Source organism: Vanacampus margaritifer, chromosome 6 (assembly GCF_051991255.1).
Source record: "Vanacampus margaritifer isolate UIUO_Vmar chromosome 6, RoL_Vmar_1.0, whole genome shotgun sequence".
NCBI lineage: Eukaryota > Metazoa > Chordata > Actinopteri > Syngnathiformes > Syngnathidae > Vanacampus > Vanacampus margaritifer.
In genome coordinates, this window is record NC_135437.1 from 6,932,080 (window position 1) to 6,953,284 (window position 21,205).

The 21,205-nt window shown below is 40.0% G+C and overlaps 24 non-coding genes across 24 annotated transcripts; all 24 read right to left on the reverse strand.

The window, feature by feature from the left end:
* Positions 1 to 646: 646 nt before the first annotated feature.
* On the reverse strand, positions 647 to 718 carry trnaq-uug (transfer RNA glutamine (anticodon UUG)). The gene has a single exon. It is a non-coding gene; the product is annotated as a tRNA-Gln (tRNA).
* A 126-nt stretch (positions 719 to 844) lies between these two features.
* trnaq-cug (transfer RNA glutamine (anticodon CUG)) lies at positions 845 to 916 on the reverse strand. Its single transcript has one exon. It is a non-coding gene; the product is annotated as a tRNA-Gln (tRNA).
* A 96-nt stretch (positions 917 to 1,012) lies between these two features.
* On the reverse strand, positions 1,013 to 1,084 carry trnaq-cug (transfer RNA glutamine (anticodon CUG)). Its single transcript has one exon. It is a non-coding gene; the product is annotated as a tRNA-Gln (tRNA).
* A 96-nt stretch (positions 1,085 to 1,180) lies between these two features.
* On the reverse strand, positions 1,181 to 1,252 carry trnaq-cug (transfer RNA glutamine (anticodon CUG)). Its single transcript has one exon. It is a non-coding gene; the product is annotated as a tRNA-Gln (tRNA).
* Positions 1,253 to 2,026: 774 nt separating this feature from the next.
* Positions 2,027 to 2,099, reverse strand: trnaq-cug (transfer RNA glutamine (anticodon CUG)). The gene has a single exon. It is a non-coding gene; the product is annotated as a tRNA-Gln (tRNA).
* Positions 2,100 to 2,357: 258 nt separating this feature from the next.
* trnaq-cug (transfer RNA glutamine (anticodon CUG)) lies at positions 2,358 to 2,429 on the reverse strand. Its single transcript has one exon. It is a non-coding gene; the product is annotated as a tRNA-Gln (tRNA).
* Positions 2,430 to 3,177: 748 nt separating this feature from the next.
* On the reverse strand, positions 3,178 to 3,249 carry trnaq-cug (transfer RNA glutamine (anticodon CUG)). Its single transcript has one exon. It is a non-coding gene; the product is annotated as a tRNA-Gln (tRNA).
* A 452-nt stretch (positions 3,250 to 3,701) lies between these two features.
* trnaq-cug (transfer RNA glutamine (anticodon CUG)) lies at positions 3,702 to 3,773 on the reverse strand. The gene has a single exon. It is a non-coding gene; the product is annotated as a tRNA-Gln (tRNA).
* Positions 3,774 to 4,188: 415 nt separating this feature from the next.
* On the reverse strand, positions 4,189 to 4,260 carry trnaq-cug (transfer RNA glutamine (anticodon CUG)). The gene has a single exon. It is a non-coding gene; the product is annotated as a tRNA-Gln (tRNA).
* A 1,310-nt stretch (positions 4,261 to 5,570) lies between these two features.
* trnaq-cug (transfer RNA glutamine (anticodon CUG)) lies at positions 5,571 to 5,639 on the reverse strand. The gene has a single exon. It is a non-coding gene; the product is annotated as a tRNA-Gln (tRNA).
* A 99-nt stretch (positions 5,640 to 5,738) lies between these two features.
* trnaq-uug (transfer RNA glutamine (anticodon UUG)) lies at positions 5,739 to 5,810 on the reverse strand. Its single transcript has one exon. It is a non-coding gene; the product is annotated as a tRNA-Gln (tRNA).
* A 766-nt stretch (positions 5,811 to 6,576) lies between these two features.
* Positions 6,577 to 6,648, reverse strand: trnaq-uug (transfer RNA glutamine (anticodon UUG)). The gene has a single exon. It is a non-coding gene; the product is annotated as a tRNA-Gln (tRNA).
* Positions 6,649 to 6,744: 96 nt separating this feature from the next.
* Positions 6,745 to 6,816, reverse strand: trnaq-uug (transfer RNA glutamine (anticodon UUG)). The gene has a single exon. It is a non-coding gene; the product is annotated as a tRNA-Gln (tRNA).
* A 613-nt stretch (positions 6,817 to 7,429) lies between these two features.
* trnaq-cug (transfer RNA glutamine (anticodon CUG)) lies at positions 7,430 to 7,501 on the reverse strand. Its single transcript has one exon. It is a non-coding gene; the product is annotated as a tRNA-Gln (tRNA).
* Positions 7,502 to 7,758: 257 nt separating this feature from the next.
* Positions 7,759 to 7,830, reverse strand: trnaq-uug (transfer RNA glutamine (anticodon UUG)). Its single transcript has one exon. It is a non-coding gene; the product is annotated as a tRNA-Gln (tRNA).
* A 295-nt stretch (positions 7,831 to 8,125) lies between these two features.
* Positions 8,126 to 8,197, reverse strand: trnah-gug (transfer RNA histidin (anticodon GUG)). Its single transcript has one exon. It is a non-coding gene; the product is annotated as a tRNA-His (tRNA).
* Positions 8,198 to 8,293: 96 nt separating this feature from the next.
* On the reverse strand, positions 8,294 to 8,365 carry trnaq-uug (transfer RNA glutamine (anticodon UUG)). Its single transcript has one exon. It is a non-coding gene; the product is annotated as a tRNA-Gln (tRNA).
* Positions 8,366 to 8,812: 447 nt separating this feature from the next.
* trnaq-cug (transfer RNA glutamine (anticodon CUG)) lies at positions 8,813 to 8,884 on the reverse strand. The gene has a single exon. It is a non-coding gene; the product is annotated as a tRNA-Gln (tRNA).
* A 974-nt stretch (positions 8,885 to 9,858) lies between these two features.
* On the reverse strand, positions 9,859 to 9,930 carry trnaq-cug (transfer RNA glutamine (anticodon CUG)). The gene has a single exon. It is a non-coding gene; the product is annotated as a tRNA-Gln (tRNA).
* Positions 9,931 to 10,187: 257 nt separating this feature from the next.
* Positions 10,188 to 10,258, reverse strand: trnaq-cug (transfer RNA glutamine (anticodon CUG)). The gene has a single exon. It is a non-coding gene; the product is annotated as a tRNA-Gln (tRNA).
* A 623-nt stretch (positions 10,259 to 10,881) lies between these two features.
* On the reverse strand, positions 10,882 to 10,953 carry trnaq-uug (transfer RNA glutamine (anticodon UUG)). The gene has a single exon. It is a non-coding gene; the product is annotated as a tRNA-Gln (tRNA).
* Positions 10,954 to 11,440: 487 nt separating this feature from the next.
* trnaq-cug (transfer RNA glutamine (anticodon CUG)) lies at positions 11,441 to 11,512 on the reverse strand. Its single transcript has one exon. It is a non-coding gene; the product is annotated as a tRNA-Gln (tRNA).
* A 466-nt stretch (positions 11,513 to 11,978) lies between these two features.
* On the reverse strand, positions 11,979 to 12,050 carry trnaq-cug (transfer RNA glutamine (anticodon CUG)). Its single transcript has one exon. It is a non-coding gene; the product is annotated as a tRNA-Gln (tRNA).
* Positions 12,051 to 12,755: 705 nt separating this feature from the next.
* On the reverse strand, positions 12,756 to 12,827 carry trnaq-cug (transfer RNA glutamine (anticodon CUG)). The gene has a single exon. It is a non-coding gene; the product is annotated as a tRNA-Gln (tRNA).
* Positions 12,828 to 21,205: the final 8,378 nt, after the last annotated feature.

Sequence of the window (21,205 nt, forward strand, 5' to 3'; positions counted from 1 at the left end):
CTATGAGGATCATACAGTTTCATCGGGCTCTATACAACATAATGAAAACTAAAAAATCCTTCGGGCTGCATACAACGTACTGAAAACGTAAAAATTACTTTCCAGTAAAGTGACAAATGTTTGAGGTCCCACCGAGCCTTGAAGTCGGATCACTGGATTCAGAGTGCTAACCATTACACCATGGAACCCTGGCATATAATGTATGAGGATCATACAGTACCACAGGGCTGCATACAACATAATGAAAACTACATATTCCTTTCGAGGAAAGTGACAAGCATTTAAGGTCCCACCAAGACTTGAACTCGGATCACTAGATTCAAAGTCCAGAGTGCCAAACATTACACCATGGAACCCAGGTATATAATTTTTGAGGATCATACAGCTTCATAGGGATGCATACGTCGCACAGAGAACTAAATTTTACAACAATACAATGTACTGAAAACGTAAAAACTACTTTCCACCAAAGTGAAAAAGGTTTGAGGCCCCATCGAGCCTTGAAGTCGGATCACTGGATTCAGAGTGCTAACCATTACACCATGGAACCCTGGGACATACTGTATGAGGATCATAGAGTATCATTGGGCTGCATATAACATACTGAAAACTACTTATTCCATTCCAGTAAAGTGACAAACATTTAAGGTCTCACCGAGACTTGAATTCGGATCACTGGATTCAAAGTCCAGAGTGCTAACCATTGCACCATGGAACCCAGGCTTATAGATCAAACTGTTTCGTAGGGCTGCATACAATATACTGAAAACTCAAAATTCCTTATTGCTGCATACAACATAATGAAAACGAAAAAATTACTTTTGTGTAAAGTAACAAATATTTGAGGTCCCACCGAGACTTGAACTCGGATCACTGGATTCAGAGTCCAGAGTGCTAACCATTACACCATGGAACCCTGGCATTTACTCTATGAGTATCATACAGTTTCATAGGGCTGCATAGGTTTCACTGAAAACTAAATTTTCCTTTCCAGTAAAATGAAAAGCATTTAAGTTCCCACCTAGACTTGAACTCGGATCACTGGATTCAGAGTCCAGAGTGCTAACCATTACACCATGGAACCCTGGTATATACTGTATGACGATCATACAGTTTCATAGGGCTGCATAGGTCGCACTGAGAACTAAATTTTCCTTTCCAGTAAAATGACAAGCATTTAAGGTCCCACCAAGACTTGAACTCGGATCACTGGATTCAGAGTCCAGAGTGCTAACCATTACACCATGGAACCCAGGTATATAATATTTGAGGATCATACAGTTTCATAGGGCTGCATACGTCGCACAGAGAACTAAATTTTACAACAATACATTACAACGTACTGAAAATGTAAAAATGACTTTCCAGGAAAGTGACAAATGTTTGAGGTCCCACCGAGCCTTGAAGTCGGTTCACTAGATTCAGAGTGCTAACCATTAACCCATGGAACCCTGAGGTTGAGGATCATACAGTATCATTGGGCTGCATATAACATACTGAAAACTACATATTCCTTTCCAGGAAAGTGACAAACATTTAAGGTCTCACCGAGACTTGAACTCAGATCACTGGATTCAGAGTCCAGAGTGCTAAACAGTACACCATGAAACCCTGGTATATACTATTTGAGGATCATACAGTTTCATAGGGCTGCATAAGTCGAACTGAGAACTAAATTTTCCTTTCCAGTATAATGACAAACATTTAAGGTCACCGAGACTTAAAGTCAGATCACTGGATTCAGAGTGTTAACCATTACACCATGGAACCCTGAGGATGAGGGTCAAACAGTATCATTGGGCTGCATATAACATACTGAAAACTACATATTCCTTTCCAGTAAAGTGACAAAGATTTAAGGTTCGACCAAGTCTTGAACTCGGATCACTGGATTCAAAGTCCAGAGTGCTAACCATTTCACCATGGAACCCTGGTCTGCACTGTTTGAGGATCATACAGTTTCATAGGGCTGCATACATCGCACTGAGAACTGAATTTTCCTTTACAGTAAAATGACAAAGATTTAAGGTCCCACCGAGACTTGAACTCGGACGACTGGATTCAGAGTCCAGAGTGCTAACCATTACACCATGGAAGCCTGGCATGTATTTTATGAGGATCATACAGTATCATAGGGCTTCATAGGTCTCACTGAGAACTAAATTTTCCTTTCCAGTAAAACGACAAGCATTTAAGGTCCCACCGAGACTTGAACTTCAATCACTGGATTCAGAGTCCAAAGTGCTAACCATTACACCATTGAACCCTAGTCTGTTTGAGGATCATACAGTTTCATAGGGCTTCATAGGTCTCACTGAGAACTAAATTTTCCTTTCCAGTAAAACGACAAGCATTTAAGGTCCCACCGAGACTTGAACTCAGATCACTGGAATCAGAGTCCAGAGTGCTAACCATTACACCATTGAACCCTAGTCTGTTTGATGATCATACAGTTTCATAGGGCTGCATAGGTCTCACTGAGAACTTAATTTTCCTTTCCAGTAAAATGACAAGCATTTAAGCCCCCACCGAGACTTGAACTCTGATCACCGGATTCAGAGTCCAGAGTGCTAAACATTAAACCATGGAACCCTGGCATATACTTTATGAGGATCATACAGTATCATAGGGGTGCATATAACATTCTGAAAACCACATATTCCTTTCCAGTAAAGTGACAAAAATTTAAAGTTGTACCAAGACTTGAACTCGGATCACTGGATTCAAAGTCCAGAGTGCTAACCATTACACCATGAAACCCTGGTATATACTATTTGAGGATCATACAGTTTCATAGGGCTTCATGTGTCGAACTGAGAACTAAATTTTCCTTTCCAGTATAATGACAAACATTTAAGGTCCCACCGAGATTTAAAGTCGGATCACTGGATTCAGAGTGTTAACCATTACACCATGGAACCCTGAGGATGAGGATCATACAGTATGAATGGGCTGCATATAACATACTGAAAACTACATATTCCTTTCCAGTAAAGTGACAAACATTTAAAGTTGTACCAAGACTTAAACTCGGATCACTGGATTCAAAGCCCAGAGTGCTAACCATTACACCATGGAACCCTGGTATCTACTGTTTGAGGATCATACAGTTTCATAGGGCTGCATACGTCGCACTGAGAACTAAATTTTCCTTTCCAGTAAAATGACAAGCATTTAAGGTCCCACCAAGACTTGAACTCGGATCACTGGATTCAGAGTCAAGAGTGCTAACCATTACACCATGGAACCCTGGTATATACTGTTTGAGGATCATACAGTTTCATAGGGCTGCATACGTCGCACTGAGAACTAAATTTTCCTTTCCAGTAAAATTACAAAAATAAAAGGTCCCACCAAAACTTGAACTCAGGTCACTGGATTCAAAGACCAGAGTGCTAACCATTACACCATGGAAACCAGGTATATAACATTTGAGGATCATACAGTTTCATAGGGCTGCATACGTCGCACAGAGAACTAAATTTTACAATACAATACAACGTACTGAAAACGTAAAAATGACTTTCCAGTAAAGTGACAAATGTTTGAGGTCCCACCGAGCCTTGAAGTCGGTTCACTAGATTCAGAGTGCTAACCATTAACCCATGGAACCCTGAGGATGAGGATCATACAGTATCATTGGGCTGCATATAACATACTGAAAACTACATATTCCTTTCCAGGAAAGTGACAAACATTTAAGGTCTCACCGAGACTTGAACTCGGATCACTGGATTCAGAGTCCAGAGTGCTAAACAGTACACCATGAAACCCTGGTATATACTATTTGAGGATCATACAGTTTCATAGGGCTGCATAAGTCGAACTGAGAACTAAATTTTCCTTTCCAGTATAATGACAAACATTTAAGGTCACCGAGACTTAAAGTCAGATCACTGGATTCAGAGTGTTAACCATTACACCATGGAACCCTGAGGATGAGGGTCAAACAGTATCATTGGGCTGCATATAACATACTGAAAACTACATATTGCTTTCCAGTAAAGTGACAAAGATTTAAGGTTCTACCAAGACTTGAACTCGGGTCACTGGATTTAAAGTCCAGAGTGCTAACCATTTCATCATGGAACCCTGGTCTATAATGTTTGAGGATCATACAGTTTCATAGGGCTGCATACATCGCACTGAGAACTGAATTTTCATTTCCAGTAAACTGACAAAGATTTAAGGTCCCACCGAGACTTGAACTCAGATGACTGGATTCAGAGTCCAGAGTGCTAACCATTACACCATGGAACCCTGGCATGTATTTGATGAGGATCATACAGTATCCTAGGGCTGCATATAACATACTGAAAACTACATATTCCTTCACAGTAAAGTGACAAACATTTTAGGTCTCACCGAGACTTGAACTTCAATCACTGGCTTCAGAGTCCAAAGTGCTAACCATTACACCATGGAACCCTAGTCTGTTTGAGGATCATACAGTTTCATAGGGCTGCATAGGTCTCACTGAGAACTAAATTTTCCTTTCCAGTAAAATGACAAGCATTTAAGGTCCCACCGAGACTTGGACTCGGATCACTGGATTCAGAGTGCTAACCATTACACCATGGAACCCTGGTATACACGGTTTGAGGATCATACAGTTTCATAGGGCTGCATACGTCGCACTGAGAACTAAATTTTCCTTTCCAGTAAAATGACAAGCATTTAAGGCCCCACCGAGACTTGAACTCCGATCACCGGATTCAGAGTCCAGAGTGCTAACCATTAAACCATGGAACCCTGGCATATACTTTGTGAGGAACATACAGTATCATAGGGCTGCATAGGTCGCACTGAGAACTAAATTTTCCTTTAAACTTCCTTTTCAAACTGAAAACATATTCCTTTCCAGTAAAGTAACAAACATTTAAGATCTCACCGAGATTTGAACTCGAATCACTGGATCCAGAGTCCAAAGTGCTAACCATTACACCATGGAACCCTAGTATAAACTTTTTGAGGATCATACAGTTTCATAGGGCTGCATAGGTCGCACTGAGAACTAAATTTTCCTTTCCAGTAAAATGACAAGCATATAAGGTCCCACCAAGACTTGAACTCAGATCACTGGATTCAGAGTGCTAACCATTACACAATGGAACCCTGGTATATACTGTCTGAGGATCATACAGTTTCATAGGGCTGCATACATCGCACTGAGAACTAAATTTTCCTTTCCAGTAAAATGACAAAGATTTAAGGTCCCACCGAGCCTTGAAGTCAGATCACTGGATTCAGAGTGCTAACCATTACACAATGGAACCCTGGCATATACTGTATGAGGATCATAGAGTATCATTGGGCTGCATATAACATACTGAAAACTACATATTACTTTCCAGTAAAATGACAAACATTTAAGGTCCCACCGAGACTTGAACTCGGATCACTGGATTCAAAATCCAGAGTGCTAAACATTACACCATTGAACCCAGGCTTATAGATCAAACTGTTTCATAGGGCTGCATACAATATACTGAAAACTCAAAATTCCTTATTGCTGCATACAACATAATGAAAACGAAAAAATTACTTTTTTGTAAAGTAACAAATATTTGAGGTCCCACCGAGACTTGAACTCGGATCACTGGATTCAGAGTCCAGAGTGCTAACCATTACACCATGTCACCCTGGCATTTACTTTATGAGGATCATACAGTTTCATCGGGCTGCATACGTCGCACTGAGAACTCACTTTTCCTTTCCAGTAAAATAAAAAACATATAAGGTCCCACCGAGACTTGAACTCGGATCACTGGATTCAAAGTCCAGAGTGCTAAACATTACACCATGGAACCCAGGTATGTAATGTTTGAGGATCATACAGTTTCATAGGGCTGCATACGTCGCACAGAGAACTAAATTTTAGAGCAATACAATACAACGTACTGAAAACGTAAAAATGACTTTCCAGTAATGTGACAAACGTTTGAGGTCCCACCGAGCCTTGAAGTCAGTTCACTAGATTCAGAGTGCTAACCACTACACCATGGAACCCCGAGGATGAGGATCATACAGTATCATTGGGCTGCATATAACATACTGAAAACTACGTATTCCTTTCCAGTTAAGTGACAAACATTTAAGGTCTCAACGAGACTTGAACTCGAATCACTGGATTGAGCGTCCAGAGTGCTAACCATTACACCATGAAACCCTGGTATATACTTTTTGAGGATCATACAGTTTCATAGGGCTGCATAAGTCGCACTGAGAACTAAATTTTCCTTTCCAGTATAATGACAAACATTTAAGGTCCCACCAAGACTTGAACTCGGATCACTGGATTCAGAGTGCTAACCATTACACCATGAAACCCTGGTATATACTGTTTGAGGATCATACAGTTTCATAGGGCTGCATAAGTCGCACTGAGAACGACATTTTCCTTTCCAGTATAATGACAAACATTTAAGGTACCACCGAGACTTTAAGTCGGATCACTGGATTCAGAGCGTTAACCATTACACCATGGAACCCTGTGGATGAGGATCATACAGTATGATTGGGCTGCATATAACAAACTGAAAACATATTCCTTTCCAGTAAAGTAACAAACATTTAAGGTTCTACCAAGACTTGAACTCGGATCACTGGATTCAAAGTCCAGAGTGCTAACCATTACACCATGGAACCCTAGTATAAACTTTTTGAGGATCATACAGTTTCATAGGGCTGCATAGGTCGCACTGAGAATTAACTTTTCCTTTCCAGTAAAATAAAAAACATTTAAGGTCCCACCAAGACTTGAACTCGGATCACTGGATTCAAAGTCCAGAGTGCTAACCATTACACCATGGAACCTAGGTATGGAATGTTTGAGGATCATACAGTTTCATAGGGCTGCATACGTCGCACAGAGAACTAAATTTTACTATACAATACAACGTACTGAAAACATAAAAATGACTTTCCAGTAAAGTGACAAACATTTAAGGTCCCACCGAGGCTTGAACTCGGATCACTGGATTCAGAGTGCTAACCATTACACCATGAAACCCTGGTATATACTGTTTGAGGATCATACAGTTTCATAGGACTGCATAAGTCGCACTGAGAACTACATTTTCCTTTCCAGTATAATGACAAACATTTAAGGTACCACCGAGACTTTAAGTCGGATCACTGGATTCAGAGCGTTAACCATTACACCATGGAACCCTGTGGATGAGGATCATACAGTATGATTGGGCTGCATATAACATACTGAAAACTACATATTCCTTTCCAGTAAAGTGACAAACATTTAAGGTTCTACCAAGACTTGAACTAGGATCACTGGATTCAAAGTCCAGAGTGCTAACCATTAAACCATGGAACCCCTGCATGTACTTTATGAGGATCATACAGTATCATAGGGCTGCATTTAACATACTGAAAACAACATATTCCTTTCCAGTAAAGTAACAAACATTTAAGGTCTCACCGAGATTTGAACTCGAATCACTGGATCCAGAGTCCAAAGTGCTAACCATTACACCATGGAACCCTAGTATAAAATGTTTGAGGATCATACAATTTCATAGGGCTGCATAGGTCGCACTGAGAACTAAATTTTCCTTTCCAGTAAAATGACAAGCATTTAAGGTCCCACCAAGACTTGAACTCAGATCACTGGATTCAGAGTGCTAACCATTACACAATGGAACCCTGGTATATACTGTTTGAGGATCATACAGTTTCATCGGGCTGCATACGTCGCACTGAGAACTAAATTTTCCTTTCCAGTAAAATGACAAAAGTTTAAGGTTCCACTGAGACTTGAACTCAGATCACTGGATTCAAACTCCAGAGTGCTAACCATTACACCATGGAACCCAGGTAGAAAATGTTTGAGGATCATACCGTTTCATAGGCCTGCATACGTCGCACTGAGAACTAAATTTTACAACAATACAATACAACGTACTGAAAATGTAAAAATGACTTTCCAGTAAAGTGACAAATGTTTGAGGTCCCACCGAGCCTTAAAGTCGGTTCACTAGATTCAGAGTGCTAACCATTACACCATGTAATCCTGGCATGTACTTTATGAGGATCATACAGTTTCATAGGGCTGCATACATCGCACTCAGGACTAAATTTTCCTTTCCAGTAAAATGACAAAGATTTAAGGTCCCACCGAGACTTAAACTCAGATCACTGGATTCACAGTCCAGAGTGCTAACCATTACACCATGGAACCCTGGCATTTACTCTATGAGGATCATACAGTTTCATCGGGCTGCATACGTCGCACTGAGAATTAACTTTTCCTTTCCAGTAAAATAAAAAACATTTAAGGTCCCACCGAGACTTGAACTCGGATCACTGGATTCAAAGTCCAGAGTGCTAACCATTACACCATGGAACCCAGGTATGTAATGTTTGAGGATCATACAGTTTCATAGGGCTGCATACGTCGCACAGAGAACTAAATTTTAGAACAATACAATACAACGTACTGAAAACGTAAAAATGACTTTCCAGTAATGTGACAAACATTTGAGGTCCCACCGAGCCTTGAAGTCAGTTCACTAGATTCAGAGTGCTAAGCACTACACCATGGAACCCCGAGGATGAGGATCATACAGTATCATTGGGCTGCATAGAACATACTGAAAACTACGTATTCCTTTCCAGTAAAGTTACAAATATTTAAGGTCTCAACGAGTCTTGAACTCGAATCACTGGATCCAGAGTGCTAACCATTACACCATGGAACCCTAGTATATACTGTTTGAGGATCATACAGTTTCATAGGGCTGCATAGGTCGCACTGAGAACTAAATTTTCCTTTCCAGTAAATTGACAAGCATTTAGGTCCCACCGAGACTTGAACTCGGATCACTGGATTCAGAGTCCAGAGTGCTAACCATTACACCATGGAACCCTGGTTTATACTGTTTGAGGATCATACAGTTTCATAGGTCTGCATACGTCGCACAGAGAACTAAATTTTACTATACAATACAACGTACTGAAAACATAAAAATGACTTTCCAGTAAAGTGACAAACATTTAAGGTCCCACCGAGGCTTGAACTCGGATCACTGGATTCAGAGTGCTAACCATTACACCATGAAACCCTGGTATATACTGTTTGAGGATCATACAGTTTCATAGGGCTGCATAAGTCGCACTGAGAACTACATTTTCCTTTCCAGTATAATGACAAACATTTAAGGTACCACCGAGACTCGTCGGATCACTGGATTCAGAGCGTTAACCATTACACCATGGAACCCTGTGGATGAGGATCATACAGTATGATTGGGCTGCATATAACATACTGAAAACTACATATTCCTTTCCAGTAAAGTGACAAACATTTAAGGTTCTACCAAGACTTGAACTCGGATCACTGGATTCAAAGTCCAGAGTGCTAACCATTAAACCATGGAACCCTTGCATGTACTTTATGAGGATCATACAGTATCATAGGGCTGCATTTAACATACTGAAAACAACATATTCCTTTCCAGTAAAGTAACAAACGAAAGATATAAGGTCCCACCGAGACTTGAACTCTGATCACTGGATTCAGAGTACACAGTGCTAACCATTACACCACGGAACCAAGGATTATAGATAAAACTGTTTCGTAGGGCTGCATACAACATATTGAAAACTCAAAATTCCTTATGGCTGCATACAACATACTGAAAACGTAAAATTTACTTTCCAGTAAAGTGACAAATGTTTGAGGTTCCACCGAGCCTTGAAGTCGGATCACTGGATTCAGAGTGCTAACATTTTCACCATGGAACCCTGGCATATATTGTATGAGGAATATACAGTATCCTAGGGCTGCATATAATATACTGAAAACTACATATACCTTTCCAGTAAAGGGACAAACATTTAAGGTCTCACCGAGACTTGAACTCGAATCACTGGATCCAGAGTCCAAAGTGCTAACCATTACACCATGGAACCCTAGTATATACTGTTTGAGGATCATACAGTTTCATAGGTCTGCATACATCGCACTGAGAACTAAATTTTCCTTTCCAATAAAATGACAAAGATTTAAGGTCCCACCGAGACTCGAACTTGGATCACTGGGTTTAAAGTCCTAACCATTTCACCATGGAACCCTGGTCTATACTGTTTGAGGATCATACAGTTTCATAGGGCTGCATACATCGCACTGAGAACTAAATTTTCCTTTTCAGTAAAATGACAAAGTTTTAAGGTCCCACGAGACTTGAACTCAGATCACTGGATTCAGAGTCCAGAGTGCTAACCATTACACCATGGAACCCTGGCATATACTTTTTGAGGATCATACAGTATCATAGGGCTGCATTTAACATACTGAAAACTACATATTCCTTTCCAGTAAAATGACAAACATTTAAGGTCTTACCGAGACTTGGACTCGGATGACTGGATTCAAAGTCCTGAGTGCTAGCCATTATGCCACGGAACCAAGGATTATAGATCAAACTCTTTCGTAGGGCTGCATACAACATATTGAAAACTCAAAATTCCTTATGGCTGCATACAACGCACTGAAAACGTAAAAATTACTTTCCAGTAAAGTGACAAATGTTTGAGGTTCCACCGAGCCTTGAAGTCGGATCACTGGATTCAGAGTGATAACCATTACACCATGGAACCCTGGCATATACTTTATGAGGATCATACAGTATCATAGGGCTGCATATAACATACTGAAAACTACATATTCCTTTCCAGTAAAGTGACAAACATTTAAAGTTGTACCAAGACTTGAACTCAGCTCACTGGATTCAAAGTCCAGAGCGCTAACCATTACACCATGGAACCCTGGTACATGCTATCTGAGGATCATACAGTTTCATAGGGCTGCATATATCGCACAGAGAACTAAATTTTCCTTTCCAGTAAAATGACAAAGATTTAAGTTTCCACCGAGACTTGAACTCGGATCACTGGATTCAAAGTCCAGAGTGCTAACCATTACAGCATGGAACCCAGGGTTATAGGTCAAACTGTTTCGTAGGGCTGCATACAACATACGCAAAACGCAAAATTACATATTGCTGCATACAACATAGTGAAAACGAAAAAATTACTTCTGTGTAAATATTTGAGGTCCCACCAAGACTTGAACACGGATTACTGGATTCAGAGTCCAGAGTGGTAACCATTACACCATGGAACCCTGGTATATACTCTTCGGGGATCATAGAGTTTCATCGGGATGCATACAACATACTGAAAACTTAAAAAATCCTTCGGGCTGCATACAACGTACTGAAAACGTAAAAATTACTTTCCAGTAAAGTGACAAATGTTTGAGGTCCCACCGAGCCTTGAAGTCGAATCACTCGATTAAGAGTGCTAACCATTACCCCATGGAACCCTGACAATTACTCTACGAGGATCATACAGTTTCATCGGGCTGCATATAACATACTGAAAACTACATATTCCTTTCCAGTAAAGTGACAAACATTTAAGGTCTCACCGAGACTTGAACTCGGATCACTGGATTCAGAGTCCAGAGTGCTAATCATTACACCATGAAACCTTGTTATATACTGTTTGAGGATCATACAGTTTCATAGGGCTGCATACGTCGCACTGAGAACTAAATTTTCCTTTCCAGTATAATGACAAACATTTAAGGTCCCACAGAGACTTGAAGTCGGATCACTGGATTCAGAGTGCTTACCATTATACCATGGAACCCTGGCAATTACTCTACGAGGATCATACAGTTTCATCGGGCTGCATACAACATACTGAAAACTAAAAAATCCTTCGGGCTGCATACATCGTACTGAAAACGTAAAAATTACTTTCCAGTAAAGTGACAAATGTTTGAGGTCCCACCGAGCCTTGTAGTCGGATCACTGGATTCAGAGTGCTAACCATTACACCATGGAACCCAGGCATATACAGTTTGAGGATCATAAAGTACCATAGGGTTGCATATAACATACTGAAAACTACATATTCTTTTCCATACTTTTCAGTAAAGTGACTAATATTTGAGGTCCCACCGAGACTTGAACTCAGATCACTGGATTCAGAGTCCAGAGTGCTAACCATTACACCATGTAACCCTGGTATATACTACATGAGGATCATACAGTTTCATAGGGCTGCATATAACATACTGAAAACTAAAAATTCCTTTCCAGTAAAGTGACGAATATTTCCCAATTTATTGTAATACTTCGGCGGGTCACCCGAGTAATTTGGCCGCCGCTAAAGAAGATTTCAAGAAAATGTAAGTTTTTTGTGTGCCACAACTAGATGCAGCTAAGTCTCAAAATACGCAAGGTTCCACCCAGACTTGAACTCAGATCACCAGATTCAGAGTGCTCACCATTACACACTGGAACCCTGGCATATACTGTATGAGGATCATAAAGTTTTGAATACAACGTACTGAAAACAAAAAATTCCTTTCCAGTAAAGTGACAAATGTTTCAGGCAACAGGCGACACTTAAACTCAGTTCACTGGATTCAGAGTCCAGAGTGCCAAACATTACAGCATGGAACCCTGGCATATACTGTATTAGGATCATACAGTTTCCTAGGGCTGCATACAACATACTAAAAACTCCTTTCTAATAAAGTGGCAAACATTTGAGGTCCCACTGAGACTTTAACTATGATCACTGGATTTAGAGTTTAGAGTGCTAAACCTTACACCCTGGAACCCTGACTTATGGATAATACAGCTACAGCTACAGTTACATAGGGCTGCATACAACGTACTGAAAATGTAAAACATACTTTTCAGTAAAGTGACTAATATTTGAGGTTCCACAGAGACTTGTACTCGGACCACTGGATTCAGAGTCCAGAGTGCTAACCATTACACCATGGAACCCTGGTATATACACTACAAGAATTATACAGTTTCATAGGGCTGCATAAAACGTACTGAAACCATAAAATTCCTTTCCAGTAAAATGACAAATATTTGAGGTCCCACCGAGACTTGTACTCGGATCACTGGATTCAGAGTGCTAACCATTATACAATGGAACCCTGGTATATACTCCATGAGGATCATACAGTTTCATTGGGCTACATACAACATACTAAAATAAAAATTCCTTCGTGCTGCATACAACGTACTGAAAATGTAAAAATTACTTTCCAGAAAAGTGACAAATATTTGAGGTCCCACCGAGATTTGAACTCGGATCACTTGATTGAGAGTCCAGAGAGCTTATTATTACACAATAAAACCCTGGCATATACTGTATAAGGATCATACAGTTTCATAGGGCTGCATACATCATACTGAAAACTAAAAATTCCTTTCCAGTTAAGTGACAAATATTTGAGGTGGTTCACTGGATTCGAAGTCCAGAGTGTTCATCATTACACCATGGCACACTTTAAGGGAATGATCAAAGGACATGTGGTTTCTCGGGTGTGCGCACAATGGCCCCATTCCCACACCATTTAATATTTCGACGGGTCATCCAAGTAATTTGGCCGCCGCCAAAGAAGATTTCAAGAAAATGTTCTTATTTTGTTTTTTATGTGCCGCAACCAGATATACCGCATGTAACGTTAGTTCGCCGTCACTCACTTGTGGATTGTGAGGCGAATGGAGACATAGTAACAGGACTTAGGAGTTTTTTTAAGTTTGGTAAACACTGCAAGGTAATAAGGTTTGACAATATGGTGCCAGCTTAGTCTCAAAATAAACAAGGTCCCGTCAAGACTTGAACTCAGATCACTGGATTCAGAGTGCTAACCATTAAACCATGGAACCCTAGCATTTAGAAGCAGAGGGACATGGGCCTACGATTTAATTTGCCTATTCACTGAATTTTGCTTCTTTTCCAGGTAAGTGAGTAAGTACAGATAGGTAGGGCGAAATTCGTTCTCCACATCTGACCCATTACATCAGTAGCAGGAGGCTCGCTCAAGAATCATTTGGTAATCTAACCCTCCAATTGCAACCCGTAATGCTAAGTGTCAAGAAGGGAGGTAAATGGGTCCCATTTTCATTGTCTTTGGTATGAAACAGCCAGGGACTGAACCCAGGACCTCCTATTATCAGGGCAAACACTCTACCACTCAGGCACTGATTTCACCAACACCCACTTTGTCATGATTGGGGTCAGCTGTTTCTGTTTCCCTTGCAGTCACCGGGGAAACAGCTGGAGGGCGGAGCCCGCCAAACACACCTGCTGCTCATCAGTCCATCAGGCCAGGATAAAGTCCTGGCAGAAGCAGCAAGGAGTGTCGGGTTATTACTCCGTGACGCTACTCACTTGACCCGACTTGTAGCGCTTCTACAAGAATCTACTCCTGATCCCTATGGCTTGCTTTTTGTCCTCCCTCGAGCGTGATTTTGTGTTTGCTTTTTGTCCGCTTTTTTTGTGTTTGCTCGTTTTGGTGGATTGAAACTATGTTATCCACATCCCTGCCGTGGCTCTCCTACTTTCCTGCATTTGGGTCCTCCACTTGTGGATCGTGAGGCTAGAGGACATATAGTAACAGGACTGCCGAGCCTTTGGAAGTTTGTAAAAGACTGCAGGGTAATAAGGTTTGACAATATGGTGCCAGCTCAAATCTCAAAGTAAACAAGGTACCATCAAGACTTGAACTCAGATCACTGGATTCAGAAGGCTAATTATTCTACAATGGAACCCTAGCATTTAGAAGCAAAAGGACACAGGCCTACGATTTAATTTGCCTGCACACGACTGAATTTTGCGTCTGTACCAGGTAAAAGACAAAACATTTGACGTCCCATTAAAGCTTGAAGTCATATTACTGGAGTGAGAGTGATTACCATTACACCATGGAAGCCAGGTAGATGCTGTAGGAAAAACATGGAGTTTCCTAGGGGTGAACACAAGGGATTTAGGGTTGGCAACATGCTGCCAGATAAGTCTCAAAATATGCAAAGTTCCACCGAGACGTGAACTCAGTTGACTGGATTCAGAGTTCAAAGTGTGGACATGTGGTTTCCTAGGGGGGCACACAAGGTAATCAGGTTCATCCAGAAAAATACACAATGCGTGAACCACTACCAAGTAATCAAGCATCACCTGTGACTTTGATTTTTCTTTGGGTTTTATTTTTTCATTTATGATTATAAGAAATACTACACAAATACACAAACTAGAGTAGATTCTGCTGTCATATAGTTAAACCAAGGTGAGAAGTGAGTCTTCACAATCTCAGAGCCTCTGAGAATACACTAATTATTCCCAAATAGGAACAGTGGGCTGTCTCATTAGTCCACTGAGGTGGTAGCTGGACTCTCTTATTTTCTAATATGCACTTATTACCCATTTCCCTCATTATTAACATTGGTCCTTTCACTCCCACCTGGTCACATGCATGAGTGCATGTATTTACGGACTCCATCCTTGGGTGGGCGACAGGACGTAAGCTACTCCATCAAAATATCTTAGTAGCAATAAACCATTTTAATATGTCATCTATTTAGGTTTATTCCCGAACATTTACAGCATCATAGTAGTATTTTGGGGTGTTGTTATAAAGGCCTCATTAAAAACCCTTAACTACCCACATGCCTCAAGATGACTGAGCCATCTCTACTGCTTGGCTGAGTTGTTACGCTACAAAAAAAATCCACTAGAGGTCCTTGTGTCTTTAAATAGCATGCGTCTCCATCCCCAACTAGGAAAGTCAGAAACACAAAACTCATTCCAGACATGCGGACTGTTTTTTGTAAAATCTGGAAAAATGGGAATATTGTTTTTAATATTCTAGTGGCAGAGACCTTATTATACAGTATACGTAATTGTTGCTTGGAGTAGGTATGGATGGTATGGAAGGGGATTCAAGTTGTTAATAAAAAAAACATTAGAATACCTTTTGAAATGACATCAATATTAATTTAATTATGAGGATATGTTGGGTAATAAGGAATTTACAAGATAGTTTTTTAATTAGCTGTTTGTGATCTTCCCCATCTTGATTGACACCATATAATAACCAAATCATTCCCACATTTTAGGATGTTCATTGACCACAATTAGACATACTGTAATTTGACATTTGAAGATATATTTAATTACCTACAAACATGAGAGTGTGTGCGGATGACTGACTTTAATTGAGTCACTGTATGCTCACGAACAAGAATAGGTCAGTTTCTTTTGCAGTCAACAGAATGCAGTGAAATTTTAGACAATTTATATTCACATATTAAAGAATGAGTCAGCTTATCTTTAAAAGTGTCACATGAATGTCTCATGTGGGTCCTGTGCCTGGAAATGGATGGTTTGGCCATTAATGTAAAAAAAAAAATTATAATAATGATAAACTCAAGTGTCAACCTATGATTTCGCTGAAAAATACACCAGCTTGTGAAATTACAATTATCCAGTCAAACTCGCCTTCTCTCACAGTCACGCCAAGTGTAGCACTGGATATGCCTTAGTCACGAAAGCAGAGCGCGCAGTCTCTCAGATGGCCTGGGAATCTTTCCGGATTACCCAGAAGAATTGGATGAAGTGGCTTGGGAGGCAAACGACTGGGCTTTTCTGCTGAGGTTGCTGCCCCTGCGGTCTGACCACAGATAAATGGAAGAAAGTGGATTGACAGATGGGTGGGTGCACAATCAAATGAAACTCAAAGAGGTGATAAATTTACCTGTCCAGCAGGAATGTTGCTAATTCCGTTTCGCTTCCAAATCCTCTCAGCTGCCTGAGATCCTTTTGGTCTGCTTCTGTATAGCTAGTCTATACAGTTTCAGCCAAAAATCCTGAAGCCCAAGAAAAAAAGTCAGCGTGAGGCTTCAGGAGGTGTAACTGCTATGTCACCTATTCCATCACACCACATCTGTCTCTGATTGGTTGTTTCTCCTCGTATGCGCTGCCATCCTAAAATTCTAATTGTTATGAGAGGCCAGAGAGGGATGTTGTTGTTTTTTTTAGCATTATGTACATTTTTAAGTTTTATTAATAACAAGTGTTTTATTTGAAAATTACAAACTCCTCATTGCAGCCATTTATTAGAGATCAATATTGTCACTCAGGGTTAAATAAATGCAAATAAATATTTTTCTACTGCCTTTTTCTCTGTGTTGTCATTAAAGGCTTAACAAGCATCAGTGACTCTCGTAACATCAACATTTTTGTAAACCAATTAAATCCACTGAGTTGTAACCATGCCCAGCAATCACAAACTAGCTCATACACATTTGAACCACAACAACAACCATGGAGGGCATCTGAAGATTAAACCTGGCAAATTCAACTCTGGGGCAAGCATAATTTTGCAGCATGAATGTTAGTTACACTTCATTAATACTGTTGCCTGATGACCCTGGTGGACTAATTGAGGAAGTGATTGGCTAAACCTATGCCTGTCCATCAGTCTGGCCAATCTGCAATATATTGCTTTTCATTCTCATTAACGGGCAAATAGATCTGTTGAAGCAAGAAAAGCGTGTTGGGAATAGAGTGGAAAGGAAATGCAAAAAGAAGGAACAAAATGAGGAGAATGTGCACGATAGGAGAAATGATGATGGGAGAAATTATTGGTGAATGGTAGAAAGAAAAAGCAGCAGGAAAAGGTCATCCTGGGGGTCTTGATAATAAGATTAAGCAACAAAATGCTTCAGCAGCAATTTTTCAGCATGGAAATGGACCTCTCCCCACATGACCAAGCTTAATCTGTTTTTAATTGGATAAAACCTAAACTCAGCAAGAAATCAACTTAAAGAGCCATGACATTGAAATCCCATCTGACAGTGAAGTGAACTGACGTTGAAGATGCAGAAAATTCAAATTCATCGTTTCCACCGACAGTTTCTACCTTGCTCTACTCTACTCTACTCTACTCTGCTTTGCTCTACACCAAAAAGCAGTGCGTCTCCACTGCCACAGCCACCACCTGGGAGCCCTCCTCACCTTGCTAGTGATGTCATGCTAAAGCAACTGCAGCTAGCGTGCACTGCACACACAGGCGAAAACAATGGAGAGCGCAAACAATGGTTTGTGCCTGTTTATTTCAGCCTGAAGAGTTCGAATGAATATTGCAGCAACCAGAAGACTGCATTCAATAATGTTAAAAAGGTTTGCACCTCCTCAAAAGTCCAAGCATTAATCTGTTTGGAAGCCTCTCTTCATCGTTAATGGCAGCTGTTTACCTGGGGTGGTGGTTTGCGCAGCTGCACATTGATGACGACATGTCTCGAACCAATCGTTGGCAAAATAATTACGTCACGTTTTGGAACTGGACAACCTTTTTTTAGAACCGCAAAGGAGCAGGTACCACAAAAAACGAGTGCAGTAGAGTAGAGTAGAGTAGGGTAGAGCTGGGTAGATTTGTTGGTGGAGACGGTGCTTTTGCAGAGTAGAGTAGAGTAGATACTGGCGGTGGAAACAAGGCTTAATATCGAAACATTTTGTACAGTAACTAATCGTGCAGTGTAAACACAGTGTAAGGATGGAATTCAAAGCACATTGAGAAATTTTATTTAACCTGTCAGAAAAATATAGTACATTAAGCTCAATAAATTGGGTTGTTGTTAATATGGGCTCATAATAAAAAGATTTACATGCAATATTGACACAGTAATACATAAAGAGACATGATGCATAGTGCACAATGCGAAATGTAAAATTCATGGTAATAATTGTTTTACATTTTTATCGAAAATATGTTTTTAGCACAGTTGTTTAAAAAGTGCCTTTAAATATTAAACAAGGCATTAAGTTGTGCTACTCAATTTGTGAGTGTAGGAAAATGATGAATCACTTATTTTATCAAGTCAGTTTGTATGTCTCCCTATAAGTGGATGTTGTTATGACTGTTTTGGTTTGGATCATTGGGTCATATGTCACTGTTTGGGGTTGCTTCATGGGGTCATTGTGTTGTTGTTATGACATTGATGTTGTCAGTTGCTATGCAGTTTCTATGCCCCGTGTGATGATGAAGTTGTAAGTTGCTATTTAATTGCTATGTTCCTGTAATTGTCATTTTTAGGTCCTGTATTTTAGGTTCTGTATTTGTCGCTATTATTTTGTCATATAGGCCTTTATTCAGTCATATAGAGTTGTGTATTGCACTAGCGGGTTACTGAATGACACTTTTGTCAGCATGTCAAGGTTTCCTACATTTCCATGCAAGTTTACTCGAGGTTTCGATGCATCCAGCCTGCTTAGGGTTCTTCGTCAAGTTTTCTCTGTCAAGTGTTTTCTTTAAGGACAACTGAATCCAGCCCTGCTCTCTGTTGTTACATTTATATATAAAGATTCGGTTTCCCAACTCCTGTGTCTTGTCTGCGTTTGGGTCCTAACTGTGCACCTCATGTGACAGATGAAACAGTATAGCAGAAAATGGTACAATAATGATTATCTGTATAGTACGATAATGTAAAATTGCAAAGTGCGTCTGAAAAGTACTCACAGCTCTTCACTTAAACATTTTGTTATTACAGCCTCATTCTAATTTTCATAATGACAACATTAAAAAAAAGTGTGATAATTAGTTGTTTTATTGTGTGGTGTTTTAAGAAGAATTTTAAGCTCACCAATGATTTGAATACCGTAAATAAGGCTGTAGCATAAATTGTGGAAAAAGTGGCATAGCCTACTGTGAATCCTTTGAAAGTGCACTGTATAGAAGGAGTGGGGGGAGGGAGAAGATGTAGCTGTTTCATGTTCTCTCAGGGCAGGCTCGCTGTCCCACACTTTGAAAAGCCTTTGTGTGCCGCAATGATGACATTTATTGTAAGACTATGTTAATTTGTTAATGGTGCCAGCGGGTGCCATACATGGAATTCAAATTATATTGTAATAGATCATACAATAATAGAAGTGTAGCGAGTACAGTAAAACTTCAAGGTATATTATTACATCATGCTTTTATGAACATATGTATTACTTCACAGTGTTGGGAGAAATTCAATAATCGAGAAAAAAAACTAGGCTACAGTAATAAGCTGTCATTGTTAAAATGGTACAAATTGCAGTACAGTACTAGTAATAACATTCTGGAAATATTATATCTGAACAGTCCACTGTGTACCGCACCTCTTACCCGAAATCAATTAGGATAGACTCCAGCTTACCCGTGATCCTATTAAGAATACACACAATAGAAAATGGATGGATTTACATGTTACAGTACAATTTCAGTGATACGTGTTAAAATTGCATTTAAACCTTGTGATGACCAGATGCTCAGATCATTTGTTTGTCTTGAGTGACAGTCATTTTAGTGTTCACTTGTCAATAACACCTGCAAAGTATATGTTATTTATTTTGTTTGTGTGTGTAGTACCAAAAGTTGGATACAAAGAAATCAGATTATTTAGTATATTGTCTTGTTAATTTTGTTCTGGAAATGAGCTGAAAATCTTTAGTAACTGACTTTTATTTGGTCGAACATCTGGGTAAAAAAAAAAGTATGCTGTTGAATTTTGGGAGTGCAAAATCTCAATGGAAATTAGGTCTTTTTAAATTAGCATTACTTGCAGTCTATTTTGTAGTGATGGGAAAATGAAGCTTCATGAACCACTTGCGATATTTTTTTATTCCTTTAGATGGTGCTCTTGGTTTAAAGATAAAGGCTAGTGCAATGGAAAGTGATTAAATGTCCACTTGCATCTTGAAACCAAGAGCGCCATCTAGAAGTGTAAAAAAAAAAAAAAACATTACAAGTGCTTCATGAAGCTTCATTTGTAACAGTGTTTCGCATTTCTGCCTCAAGGTTCTCAGGTCTTGGGTTTGAATTTCAGCTCTGGCCTTTCAATGTGGATTTTGTGCCTCCCCTTGCTTGCTTGGGATTTCTCTGTACTTTTTGGGCTAATTGAAGACCATGTCCATACTTAATTTGACTGGCTACTAATCTAGGGTGTACCTCATCTAGAACAGAATATGCCTATATATGAATATGCTAATACCTAGAATATGCTTCAGATCACCATCCCGCTCACACTGTATCCAACTCACATGGCCCCTCTCTCGACCATCAGATGCTCACCAACAAGCCCCACCTGCAGGCTTGGCTCCAGAGAGGGGCTCCGGTGACCTGCGTCTAGGCAAGAGAAAATGTCTTCCAAAGTTGTTGTGCATCATAAGAGGTGTTTGAATCGTGCTTTGTCTGGTCCCTCACCTAGGACCTATTTGCATGGGTCACGCATCCAGAGGCATTAAAACCCCCAGACCACTTAGCTCTTAGGATCATTGGGACACGCAAACACACCACCACAATAAGGTTATGGCACAAGAAGGGGACCCCAACACTATTAAGGAT